The following is a 10,141-nucleotide window of genomic DNA, read 5'->3' as shown; positions in this document are numbered from 1 at the left end:
AAAACTAACTGTCTGCAAGGATTGAATCGATAATTATATTTATCCATGATACTGCAAAGCATTGACAGAAATAATTTACTATCGTTCCTTTTTGCCTGAAACACTGATATCGGATTTTAAGCGGGTATAAATCGAAAACGCAACATTATTAATTTTCTGGAGTGTACAAAACTGTCGATTCACATGCCGGATATAGTGATGATAGTATATAATTACTGTAGTAATGAAGTTATGTCGTTATGTTCTACTAATTCTGTGTATGTCATGCGTTCATAATTCGCACAATTTATAAAGAGAAAACAAGACTATGATTGATATACTTTGAATTGAGTGTATATACCTCTGATGTACTTTACTGATTCACAATGATATATTTGAAGTTATATGTGGTTTTTGACATAATTCAAATTTGAAAAATCGAAAAACATTCAAAAATGTAATTTTATGCTGATACAATTTACAATATGCAAATACTTACTCCGAGTTCGTTAACCTATTATAATATAATAAAGGTATACATCAAATAAAAGAAACTTTTATCATACTCCCTATGTTATCATAATCCATATTTTATCGTTCCCCGAGATAACTAATCGATCAAATTGATCATCGATCAGTAATCAGTCACATTTCGAACACTAATCGATTGATTACTTTCTCTTATCGAACACTTTTGATCGATGTTTATTAATAAGTGATCGATAACCAATCAATTATTGATTGAATACCTACTGATAAGTAATTTTGAATGATTACCTATTGTTGAAGTATCAGTAATAATAAACAAGAGTTTTAATGTTTAGAGATGCTATTTTTTTAAGTACATGTAGGATGAAAAAATATGAGTAGGTCATTCATGGATGAAATTTATTGTTCCTTCATTTTTCACATGTGGTGAAGATCATCTACTGTGGATCTGGTAATAAAATCAATCTAAAATAGAAAGAAATTGAAAGACAAAAAAATCAGGAAAGAAAAAAAAATATGAATATTCAATACAAATCAACTATTTGTTTATAGTTTATTATAACGATAACATATTTTTGCTACTTACATGCATATGTATAAAAACTGAATAGCACATGTCAAAATCTGTGTCACATGTGGTATCAAAACAAGACCTCTATTTCATCTCTGAGGCTGCTGCTGGCCCAAGGGATGATACAGGTATGGATATCATTATCACATGTGATAGTGATTTCAACACGTCATATTCATTACATCATATATTTTAACTAATCTTCAATGGAGTCCCTAGTAAGGTTGTGATATAGGGTATGCAATACAGATGTAAGGAAGTGATATACACTTTTATAAACCAGTTGATTAAATTTGCCTGGTTATTATAACAACAAACTGTGGATTATTTTTCTTGCCAGTCAAATATAGGCTTAACCGGTTATTATGAGATCTTACTGAATAGCGTTCAAACATGAGCCTAAATATGATCAAAACTGCCAATATAATACTAAATACAAGAATGCGTCAATACAGGATTTAGCCGTCCAATACATCATATTGCCTTACTGGACTAGTTAGTCAATTAAGGTATATAATTGCGTAATGTTTTCCATATTGGCTAAGTTATTGGTCCTCGGCTAGCAATATTGGCTACACCTCAGTCTAATAAGGCTAGCCTCGGACCAATGAATGAGCCAATATGGAACACCTTAAGCAATAATGCTATATTATGGTTTCTCAGACCGGTCATTATGACTTATTACCATTATGAATTTCTAAAAATAGACCATGTTATTGACTAAAGTTCGAATATTAGCCTAAATATGATAAAACTGTCAATACAATACAAAACACAAAAGTGCGCAAATACAGGAATTAGCCATCCGATAAAGGTCGTTCTTATTTGCCGTGAACCGCGCTCCATAACTTGGAAAAATAACTTTAAAGTTCTATGGATGCCGTCGAGGACTATGCAAGAAAATGGATAAAACGAGAACAAGAAGACATTGATTCTCTGTCAGAGTGGTTAAAGGCCGTGAGGTCTTTAATTTTGAAACGAATGAAAGTTTTAAGTAGGTCAATGAGTGCCAAGGCTACATCGATTTTCAAAGACCCCGATGTCGCAAAAACTTTGTCTACTATACATGACAAATATGTTGTCGTACCAGCAGACAAAGCCCAAAGCAACATTGTTTTTGTCTGCAGGGCGTTTTACACCCAATGTTTATTATCAGAGGTAGACGTAGAAAATGATATCAGTGATGAGACCTATACTGCTACCACACTTTCCAAGGGAAATATTATGGGGGGGGGCATCTGTGCTGTCCTCTTTTGGTCTCTCTACTAAGGACGATGATTGTGATTTACCGTCTATGTGCTGGATTCCTGGACTCCACAGGAGTCCATACAAACTGCATTTCATGGCTGGATCTGCAGTGTGTGCCACCAGGCCTCTCTCAATACGTTTAACTTCTGTACTCACGGTTGTCAGGGAGGGTCTGCGGTACTGCCGCAATACTTGTTACTCCTGTAGTGGTACTGGTTCAATGTGGATCCTGAGAGGTTCGAAAGATCTTTTGGAGACAGTCAGTTCAAGACTGTTGTCTGAATGTAATAGCATTGAAGCCTGTGGATTTTCAACACTGTATGCTGCTATTCCCCATGCTCGGGTTGGAGTCCCGACTTAAAAACATTATACATTGTTGTAATGGCATGGTGCACCTAGATGCAGATATATAGTTCTTGGTAGAGATTCCTCCTGCTTTGTAAAAGATAATTCCAAATCGTCTTCCAAATGTATAGAGGAGTATGTTTGCAGGATGCTGGAGTTTTTGATCGACAACATATTTGTCCAGTGTGGTGGACGTATTTTTCAAAAAACGGTCGGCATTCCAATGGGAACAAATTGTGCTCCTTTACTTGCAGACCTTTTCCTTCCCTCTTATGAGGCTGACTTTATAGCTGATCTAACCCACAAGAAAGAATACCGTTTAGCTAGATCCTTTGATCTCAGTTTCCGCTATATAGATGACGTATTATCTTTAAACAATCCTAATTTCTACCCCAAAGAACTCGAGATAGAGGATACTACAGACACTGTGAAGTCAGCCTCATATCTTGACCTACACTTAGAAATCGATGGTAAAGGAAAAATATTGACCAAACGTTACGACAAACGTGATGACTTTTCATTCAAAATTGTCAACTTTCCTTTCATCTGTGGCAACATTCCTTCAGCACCTGCGTATGGAGTGTTCATATCACAGCTCATACGTTATGCCAAAGCTTGCTGAAACTACGCAGGCATTTTGTATCGCGCTAGAACTCTAAAAGGCTTCTGGACAGGGTTATGTTGCTACAAGAATGAAGCCATGACTACAGAAGTTTTATGGTCGTCATCATGAACTCGTGGATCGTTATGGTGTATCCATCAGCACCATGAAAACCGATTAATTCAACGGGTCATAGTTTTCCTTTCCTAGTTTGTCTACCTCGGACTTGACTTTTTATGAACAACTCGGTGGGTGTTTCTATAAAAAACAGAGGACGCTTACCCTACCGGTGCACCTGGTCCATACTCCCAATTTTTAGTGGAGTCCGAGTTGCTCATTTGCTTTTGTTACTTTGTATGTATGATTTTAGTTACTTTATGTTCTTTGTTGTGTATGTCTGTTTTCCATGTCTGGTCTTTGTCCCAGGATTACATTCTTTTGATTACCGCTATAACCTTGGTTCCCTTGATTACTCTTTATCATACTCCCTATTTTATTTGTATGACTACAAGTTAAAGGAATAATCTAATAATTAACTACTTTTAGAGCGTGTCAGCGGCTTAGAAGGATATAAAACAATTCTCTCCACCAGTGTAAGAAAAGCGAAAATATCGTGGCGTCAAATCAAAAACAGAAATATATGGATAAAAACAGGTTTGAGCACATATACTGACAAGAACAAACACGAAATAATAATAATAATAATAATAATAATAATAATAATAATAATAATACACAGACAGACTATACGATTCCTACAAGAAACAGGGATGAACTCATGTGTCCCGAAAGGGTAAGTAGTTTCTGCTTCTTGCAGGACTCTGGTCATGCTGTCAATGAATGTCAAATAACTAATTAGCGAAAACTGACAAATTATTTTCGCTCTTTTTATGTCAAATAAACACAAGATTATAATAGAAACAAAATATGATTACATTCAACTTAAAATGACATTTTACACAATAAAAGTGACAGGAACTAAATTTAAGTGAAAGAGTAAATTGTTTATTCATCTATTTGTTTTACTTCTTTTCAGACCTTATATGGAAGAAATATTTAAATTCAATTGACACATTAAAAATATGTCATATTTTACCGTCTGGTCATAATGAAGTTTTTGCTCCCTGAATGAGACATGTAGACTACATTCTGGGTAACAGTATATGCTATTAATAATGTGGTAACAAGTTTATGTTAATGTAAAATTATATAAATAACAAGATGACAATAACATTCATAAAACAACACAAAAATGACACGAAGTTCCACATAACATCATTACTAAATTCCTTTTCTTACAGCTTTTTCAATGAAAACATGACAGTAAGATTCTAATTGGTGATTTATGAATTGTTATATTTAAACTTTAAACTTGTCAAAAATGATAGACGAGCAAGCGTGTCTTCTCTGTGTGTTAGTCTCATATACATTACAAATGCGGGGATATATGACAAGTTTTTGCTCCATTAGATAAAATTTAATTAATGATTCCTCATGATGCTGCTAATTTGTCATATCCTGAAAATGACGGCTTCCCAAAACACAATACCTGTCTCACTCTCAATAATACCCAGAATCCCTTTTGGGAATGGTTCCACGTGGTGTAAAAATAGAAAGGATGAATAATCTATTTTTGAATCAGACTAAGTAGGGAAACTTGGGAAATAAACGACCATGTGAATAGATTAAACTGACAGTGCATTACAAACTGTTGTTTAACAAGTGGGTAATGTACAGTAAAATAATTGCTTTATACAAAGTTGAGATGAATGATATTCACAGAGATGCCACTAATCTCAATGAAAATGGAACAATGTTCTTTGTACTGCTTGGGTCGATCCGAGTACAAACCAGATGCTTTTCTTGTATCCAGAAAGAAATGGTGTTTAAAAAAACTCAAATTATATAATTTGTTTACACTTAGTTGTACATGAACACAAGCTAAGTAAACTGAGTGTCTTCTATAAAGATTAGACGATATAACAAATGGCAGTATACAGGCAGAAACCGGAAAGTTAGAAAGAGTAATCAAGGGAACCAAGGTTATAGCGGTAATCAAAAGAATGTAATCCAGGGACAAAGACCAGACATGGAAAACAGACATACACAACAAAGAACATAAAGTAACTAAAATCATATATGCAAAGTAACAAAAGTAAATAAGCAACTCGGAAACAACCGCAATGATTCTGACTTGGTACAGGCATTTCACTAAATGTACCACATGTTGTACCCGTTGAGTTTAAGAAACATGCAATGTTGGTATTATAATTATATTTCCATTGTTTCAGTTGAAGTTTCATTACAAGATGATTATTTTTCTGTAGATAACATTTTTTTTTTTACATCAAACTGACTATTATACACATACTGCCTGCAGTTGAGGATGGTATACTAAATTAACCCACGAAAGAAGAATATTGTACGAGACATAGACGACAGTGATATTCTTTTCTGAGTGTCATGATCTGTGCTAAATCATAATGAATATCATAAAATTTGTGTTAGATAAATTCTCTAAACGTTTGTTGCACCATTCTTTCACAAAAAGAACTGGAGTAACCATTTCTATCATCTTTGCACAATTGTTGTGTCTTCTTTGCGCCCTTATTAACAAAAAGTACTGGTGATTTCTTCATTTGCATATCATTTTCCTCATTAAACTTTTTTTTTTTAACAAATTAGGATTGAGCTAAATTATGAAAGATGTATAACGGAGTGGAAAAACATAAAAAAAATTTCCGTTTCTATTAAGTGATTTACTTGTACTATGTTGGGGTAATATACTCAAGTGTACTATCCTCCTGAACTTGCTGAGGAAGGGTGGTATACCAGAATTATTCATTTTTGTAAACCACTGAAAAATGTAGGATTGGCTTTCTTATTCGATAGTTTTGGTCATTGTATACATTTAGTTTTTGGATTAAGATTCTCCTATATATTAGATTCTAATGCTGCTCATTAGAGGTCACTCCTTAAAACACGTGAACAGCATAACGAATTTTGCGATATATATAGCCTAGCTGGCCGAGTGGTCTAGGGAGCTGGACTTTGTGCAGGCGGTGTTGCCATAGATGTCACAGCGGTACGAGTTCGAGTCCCGCGGAGGGAACGACCAAAAATTTGCATCGCAAATTTGACAGTTCTAACATCGTTGAGAATTTTTCAGACCCTTCTATAAGTTTACGTTATCTTCCCTGTATCAATTTGATCCGATGAAGCAGTGTAGTGAATTGAGTCGTCACATTCTGAGACGTTGTATATATATATATATATATATATATATATATATATATATATATATATATATATATATATATATATATATAATATGCAAGCAAACAAGCACTAGTAATCCAAGGAAGTACACACCTGTCTAATGGTATAATATCTGCAAATGTTCATTATAAAATCTTTACACAGTCCTTGCATGACCACTAACAATGTTTAGGATGTCATATCAGTACTAACAATGTGGGAATTGTGCAATAAACAAAAACAAGGGTTAAAATTCAATACAAGTCAAATGGGTACAGCCCGACCCCCCTCTATGATCATAGAGAAAGATTGAGAATAACTATTAAAAAATGTATTTGACCTTTCTTTGCGAAGATGACAAATTATATGTTTTACGAGAGCGTTGCGAAAAATTAATGGTTTCTGATTTGTTTAAAAGCCTGTAATGGAATCCTGATACGGTTATTTCAAGTAGCATCCTCGAAATAAAAACAGAAAATTTAAGTTTTTGATGAATTGTCCGATTTTTTTGTATGTTATTGTGTTTAAACACATATTAAATGGTATTTTCACCGTGGGATGCTGAGTAAAATGATTACATGACAGGTGAAGGCTTACAGGTAAACCGGATGCACAGGTGCGAAAGATGCTCAAAACGACAGGTAGGTAAAAACTTGAAAGATTTAGTATTCCCTAGGTCAAAGCTGTACAGAGTTGTGGGGAAAATATGTTAGAATTGTTTTTATGAATGAATGTAAAGTAATACGACATAAATAGTTTTTCAGCGTGTCAAAGATACTATTTCAGAATGATTCAATAATTTATACCTCGTCGTAAAGCAATTACATAAAATACAATATTGTATAACATACGGAATGATTTCAGTGTACGGGTTTTATTTTCAATGAACTCGTCTATTTTAATTAAAGTATTGCAGTTTTTATTTGCTTGATTGCATCATTTTACTATAAAAACTCAACCACCATAAATGCCATTATCAACAACAACTAAAAGCAAAGCAGGAATTGGATTCAAAGATATATAAACCGATATAATAATTTGCTCTAAATATATGTTCGGTGAATTATGATTACCTTAATATATCTGATAATGGAGAGAATAACTCTATATAGATCTGGAATCACTCTTGCTTGAACATGATTGTAAACTTCCATTACGTAAAAAAGAATCACTGAACAGAGTTACAATTCGCGCTACTGGCCATTTTCCAACGACTCCCATTTACTTACCTTATTGTACGCTACAAAAGATAATCATTACAACACATAAAAGGTAATTGCCCTAAACATTTTGAATTTACATGTCCATACTTGTATTTTTCATAATCAAATTAAATTTCATTAAATCATGTTATTAAAATTTTTATGGGTAGCAGGAAAAACGTATTTGATAAAAATGTCAATTATTAAATTATATCTTCTTTGGAAAGACCTTAGATATCAGTTTTTATTTTTGAAATGATATTCAAAGTTCGTCTGACGGTTTAAAAAATCCCATTTTTGTCTGCTATATTAGTGATATCTTAGTTATTTTCCAAAATCTAACGGGTTTGAGATGTGTATAAGAAATGATATAATTAATGCAATTTAAGAGCACTCACCCATTAATTTGTTGACTGGAGTTAAAGCTTTAACTAAAGTGATGTGTTTCGTTTACTCTCATGTACACATAAGTATGCTTGTTTCCCGACACTTATTGCAGCTATAATAACAGTTTTATTGTACTTTGAATAAGCTAAACTTTCCAAATTGCAAGCTGAAGTATAACATTATGACAAAAGCGAGACATCACAGAATTGCCAATAATTTAAGCGTTTTTATTCAGTAAGTTAGTGTCATAAATGCACACAACAGCTTAGACAAATGCCAACTTAAACTAATGTATTGGTTAGCCAGGGGGCTTAAGACAAAACTGTCAGTTTTCCATAAATGATTTTGTTTTGTCATGCGAAGCTTATTACGGGAAAGTCTGTCAAAACCTGCTGTTCTAAACACCTGTATCAAAATTCTCATGATAGCGAAATGTGAGAAAAATCGACATTGACAAATTACTTTTGAATATAGTACTGTGATTACAATGCATAATGAAACAGATAGTCACTGAAAATATTATATGATTACATGTAAACGAGAAGGTATGATTATAATTTCCAATTATTTTGGAACCATTATTGAGGAAATTGTAAGATGCTGATTTTTTTTCGAACTTATTTTTTGTTTCTAATATTTCACTCTGATACTCTGATACATGGTTGTTGTATGATTTTGAAATGTGGTACATTTGTCCAGTAGTTTACGGAGAATAAAATCTTAACACAGTGTTATTTTCAATTTGAGTAGATTTCATGCTGAGCCAAAGTTAAAATCATTATTTGTCACGGAGATATCCTGACTGACATAAATTATACTCAGTTGTTTTCCTGCAGCATTGGTATTGCTTGCTTATTTGTTTTAACAATTTAATATTCAATTAACCAAGAACGCTTTCTGTTGTTTGAATATGAAAATATAGAATTTGAAAAGTAAACCTTTGCAGTCATTGCAGTGTATTTGCATTTCAATATCATTACAATCAGTTTCAGCTAGCTTGTTGGTCTCAATCATTGAGCGTTAGTTTCATAACTGTATGATGAATTTATGAGAGAGAGAGAGAGAGAGAGAGAGAGAGAGAGAGAGAGAGAGAGAGGACATCTTTGGACCAATCAAATGTGCCTAGGGTGGTCTGTAGATATTTCCTTGTCTTTAGGCGAAAAAAGAAAGATAGAAAAAGGCGCATATTTAAAATATGGATGGATTTTGCATAAATTCACAGACATTTTTTATAAATAAACCCAATGTTGCTTTGATGGACATTTTATCTCTCATACTGCAATGCAATGGAATGAATTAGTCAACATATAAAACTATGTTTAAGACTGAATTTTAAATAGTCACAAATAAAGATGATAAGACTTCACTGTCGTATTTATTGAATATGGACAAAGTTTCCATAAAAATTTGCGGATGCCAAATTTGTATTCATGATTTCATAATATTCATGATTGTTTCTATGTGTACCCATCCAAATCTCCAGATTGATAGTTTGTACACCGTCTACGACTCCTTTTGGAATTTTCTTGAATTATTTTACAAATTCAACTGAGTGCATTTTTATAGGTTAGAAATCGTTGTACCAGATTTCTAACGCATATGAACATTACTTAGAATTATCAGTATATGAGATTTTTCCTAACTCAAGACCCGTTTGATGCCGAAGAAAATAGAGATATATAGATGACAAATTCTAAAATACTAACAACATTAATATTGTAAATTTCGGTATGATGTATATGTGTGTTTCTCTAATCGTCAGCAGTATTAGACCTAAATAAGTAGGAAGTTCAAGATTCAAAAGTTAAAAAAAACAAACAATCTCGAAATGGGAAAAAAACTTCTTTTATTGTATGTAGATTTGTCGCAGTATTAGTTTAGAATATGTCTTAAAAAGTTTTTGCATTATATCCAACGTATTAGTACTTATTGAAAATACATACTTCATACTTCTGTAGACTGTGAGAATGTACAAGATGACAAAAATGATGCTAAGTTAAATATTTATATTAACGCATAGTGCCAACGAAAATAAGTTAACTACAAAGTTTATCCTTATTC

This window comes from Perna viridis, chromosome 8 (assembly GCF_037379345.1).
Source record: "Perna viridis isolate PV_CMFRI_1.1 ecotype Kerala chromosome 8, ASM3737934v1, whole genome shotgun sequence".
NCBI classification, from domain to species: Eukaryota; Metazoa; Mollusca; class Bivalvia; order Mytilida; family Mytilidae; genus Perna; species Perna viridis.
Note: the sequence above shows the minus strand (reverse complement) of the source record.